The following is a 5000-nucleotide window of genomic DNA, read 5'->3' as shown; positions in this document are numbered from 1 at the left end:
CCAAGCATTTGCACCTCGAGTAATCAAGTAATGCTTGATTATGACGTCTAGTTGCCTAGCTACAATTCCAGCCAAAAAGATGGTGACACCAACCCAAAATGCAACCCCTTCCCCCCTTTTCAATGTTGATTGCGCTATAACTTTAGGCATTCATGAGAAAAGTCAATAGTTTTTTTTTCCCTACAAGGGACATCAAGTGTCCCAGAAATTTAAGACCAAGATTGGGCCGGGTCTAAAACAAAAGTCACTTTCAGTTTGACGGGTCAATCGTACTTGCAGGTCATTGTTTTACCTTTCCGAAAGTAACCCAAAATTAAACCTTCCATTTGTCTAACCCTAGGCCTAAAAACCCTTTTCTAGAATATGACTTGTTACTAATCAGGGAAAACACTATGAAATGATGTTTGTTTCGCTCACCTTCTGTTTCCCGTTTCTACATGGTAAGACTTGGCATCTTTGCGCACTTCGGGTTCTGGTTCTCACCCAATGGAATGTTGATAGTTAATAGAAGAGTCGTCGGCAAGCGTTCGAAGTTACTTGTTATTTACTTGTTAATTAATTTTGGTTTTTCGTTCACGGTTTCTTTTGTTTTTGCCGGCAACTGTGACGTAAATGAGAACTGACAAAGGCACTTCCGAGGCTAGGGTCAGTAAGGGGAAAAACGGGTTCCAGGTTCCGAGTTCCAGATTTTACACAAACCCTCATTGCGGCTCACTTGTTCCGATAATTTTGTGTGATAGCCGATCATGAAAACCACGCTGCTGGATGACAAACGGTATGTTTAATCGTTTAGCCGCCGGGGCTATAAGCTGGCTTAACAGTAAAACCCATCTTTAGCCTTACAAGAAGACATCTTTTCTGCGTCGATAGACTTGATCGCGCCGGTGGCTCAGTTTGTTATGGAGGAGATCGTGAATTCGACTCCGGACGGACTCGCAACACTCAGGGTCTTAAAATAATTGAGGAGAAGGTGCTGCCTTTGTAATAACATCTGCAAATGGTTAGACTTTCAAGTCTTCGCAAATAAGGACTGTAAATCGCAGGTCCCGTCTCACAAACTTCAATGTTCATAAACTCTGTGAGATGTTAAAGATCGCACCACACAGTGTTGTAGTCTGGTCTTTACATCAGCCATATGGTCGGCTTGGCATAATCTTCTAAAGGGACCATTGGTCGATGAGACCACATAACGGCAAAACAGACAGTAGTCAAATCGAAGGAGTCGCAAGTGCTGAAACTGGCAAACTGGTAAACAAGGATACAGCCGTGCATGAAATTTCAGTGTTTTGATCAGTTTAAAACCATTTCGTAGATATACACCTGTGCACTTCACGAAAACGGTGTTTCATGGTCTTTCCAGTGACTTCTACTTAATATTTATTAGATTTAAGTGCCAAATATGCCAAAAACCGTAACCCAATATTAACTCAATTTTAACTCAATCTTAACTCAAACTCAACTCAACTCAACTCAACTCAAACTCAACTCAACTCGTAACTCGATCAATAGTCTATCTCCATTCATGTAACTCAAATAAAAGTTGTTTAAAAAAAAAAAAAAAGAGTTTCGGGACAAATTCAAATTCATAGACGGGTAAAGAGTAAAGATGGCAAATGTTCCGACAACTTAGAAACTGTAATTCTCATTTCGGTAATCCCAACCACTTTAAAGTGATAGTCGAGCTCATTCAAAAGAAGAGTTTGCAGTTTTTTGAAATTACGTTCAAGACTTCTAACATTATTGTGGAATAGCGAAAATGTCGAATCACTATCTTCGAGACATGAAAACTATGAGGGGAAAAGTACTGACAACGAAATTTTTGGTTGGAAATATTAAGATTATTGTCAGTGTTGGAGGCGGTATTCAAGTTAAATGAGTCAAGATCATGTAAGCTAGACAGCTTTTCCAATTATTTCTTAGTTGGAAGAGGATTCGATAAGGAGTTATTAAATTGACCACGCAATCGGGATAAAATTTAGACCAAAGTATGGTAGTTCCTTGAACAGTGAACTGGCCTCTTTACGTGTCGATTGTCAATCATTATTTTAATTCACACTTATCTTAGGAGAGAATCTCGCGCAGTGAAGATAATGGAAATCTTAGGAGCTCCTGAAGGTCCTCGATTTCCATTATCTTTACTGCACGAGAATCGCCGTCTTTTCGCAAATACACGCACGAGTTTTTCGCCCAGCAATATTGGTAGCCATGGCTGGCTTTAAAATTCTTCGCTTCAGAATAAACACGTTGCATTTTAGGCGTTAGGTGATCGAAGAGTCGCGCTGAGGATAAGGAAACCTCGCAGAGGAATCCGAGGTTTGTTAGATTAACTCTACATGCCTCATTTCGACGAGCCATTATCGCCTCCTTTGCTAATCTCCTCACAAACTTGCAAACAATTGGCTTCGGTGTGTCACGTTGCGGCACACGATATGCTATATCAACATCTTGTAAACTGACATTTGCTCCCATCTCGGAGAATAATTTGACACAAAGGTTGCTTGTATCCATTGAAGATTCTTGACTACCCCGACAATTTTAACATCATATTGATAACTGTAGCTCTCCATACTTTCAATTGCTTTTCCCACCTCTTCTACTTTTACTCTCATCTCACTGAGTCGGGCAGCAAACCGCTTCAATTCTTGTTCCGCATGAATCTTGAACGCTTGCAACACACCATGCTTTATACTCAGAAAATTCTAAACATTCCTGAGGCCCTTCCGCTGGGACACTAGCCGAAGGTGGACTGCCAACATTGGTGTGACCGGTGAATTGAGTCTTTAGTTTCTTGAGCTTTTACTTTTAACTTTAATTGTCATAATTGCCATTAGTCACACTAATCTGGCAACGGTTGGTCAACGGCTAGCTAAACAACTACAATATATATTGAACTAGATATACTGTTAACTAGATTAGCAAATTACACAATCATTAAGAACAGAAAGGTAACAAAGTAACATTAATTAAGTACAATACTAGCTTTGAAATGGTTGACAGATGACGCATGTATCACTGAAAAAGGAAGACCGTTCCAGATCGGGATTGTTCTAAGGAAGAACGAATATTTATGTGCATTTACTGAAGATGGCAGGGGCATAAATTTATAATCGTGCGACTTCCTAGTCCCCTGAAAACCTACAATTGTAGGTTTATTTCGGCTGAAAAGAGATGTTCACAAAATTGAAATTGATCTTATAAAACATCGTCATATCATTGATGATACGGCATTCCTCAAGCGATTGCCAGCTCAGGTCTGCTAGCATAGCAGATACGCTCTGGTGAGAGACGCTTTGTCATCATAGACAAAGCGGGTAGCTCTCCGTTGGATAGACAGAGAGGACAAAACATTTAGTGGGTGCGAATCTCATCTGCCACTTTGTAGCCCACTGCTCAAGTTGGTGGAGATCACGCTGTAAGCGATGGTGATCGTCGGGGCAACAAACGGTATCGTCAGCGGACAACCTAACTTCGGAAGAAATGCCTGTAGGCAGGTCATTTATATACAGAAGGAACAGGACCGGCCCAAGAAAGGTACCCTGTGGGGCACCTGAAGAAAAATTGGACCAATCGGAGCACGACCCGTTGACCACAACGCGTTGCCAACGATCAGATAAAAAGTCAAGCAACCACTCGGTTAGCTTGCCACGAATGCCATAATGACGACCCGTAAGAACATCTATGTGTGCTTTAAGTTCTTCGTTTTTTTTCCTCAAGGACGCGTTTGACTCAGGCACGATAACAGAATGTTTTAAGTCGCACCACAAAAATAGACAAAGTAACAAAACAGCAACGAAAAGAGAGGAAACTGTTAAGATAATGGGAAAATTTACGGAGGTCAAAACTTTACAGCCATCTTGGGTAGGTACTTCATATATGATAATTATTATGTACCGTACTTCTTTTGGCAGTTTAAGGTACCCAGTTGTCTTTCTACTCTGTTAGACGGATGCAAAGTCACCTTGATACTCTGTTACCCTGCAACCTTATCAGACTATTACCTGTTACCCCGGTATCTCGTTACCTCGTTACCCCGTTACCCTGTAGCTACCCTATTACCCTGTTGCCTGTTACCCTGTTACTTTGTTACCGTGTTACCATGTCACCTCGTTACCCCGTTACCTTGTTGACCCGTTACCATGTTACCTTGTTACCCTGTTACCCGTTACCCTGTAACCCTGTTGTCATGTTACCCCGTTACCCTGTTACCATGTTACCTTGTTACCCTGTTACCTGTTACCTCGTTACCCTGTTACCCCGTTACCCTGTTACCTGTTACCCGTTACCATGTCACCTCGTTACCCCGTTATCTTGTTACCTGTTACCTGTTACATTATTACCACGTCACCTGTTACCTTGTTTCCATTTTACCGTTACCCTATTACTCTGTTACTTTGATACTCTGTTACCTGTTACCCCGGACCCCGTTACCCTGTTGTTATGTTACCCGTTAATAATTATCATATATGAAGTACCTACCCCATCTTGGTCGCCCTCCGCTGACCGAAACAGCAGTTTTGTTGCTCTGTGCCTGTTTCACATTGTTTTGTACTCAGTCCGCGTTTTGTGCCTAGTCCGTAGCGTTCCGTCCGCGTCTTATGCTGACCGAGTGGGAATCTTACTCATCCATACCTCAGGGTCGGATCATAAACGGAACGCCTCAATGGATACTCCCAAAATAAGGTGAGACACTTGGCTTTGTGTATATAAAGCACCAAACAATCTTACTTATATTAACCGTGCCTCCGTGCATACGGCGAGAGCTACTGAAATTTCAACTGACCAATTAGATGTCAGTGAGAGGGAAAACTGTGCCAGCCGACGTCACGTCAATTGTTCGCAATTGAGGGGCCACATAAATGTGTAAGAGTTATTGCGGCAAATTTTTTGTCAACAAACTTTGGCGCTAAAACTGGGTGCCAGCGAGCGGCGATTCGAACGTCAGCTATTGTGCTTTGGCTATTATTTTTGCTTTTTCGAACTATTTTAAGACGAATTCACTC

The sequence above is a fragment of the Montipora foliosa genome, chromosome 1, assembly GCF_036669935.1.
Source record: "Montipora foliosa isolate CH-2021 chromosome 1, ASM3666993v2, whole genome shotgun sequence".
Taxonomy (NCBI): Eukaryota; Metazoa; Cnidaria; class Anthozoa; order Scleractinia; family Acroporidae; genus Montipora; species Montipora foliosa.
The sequence above is the reverse complement of the archived record's forward strand: the minus strand, read 5'-3'. Positions refer to the sequence as shown.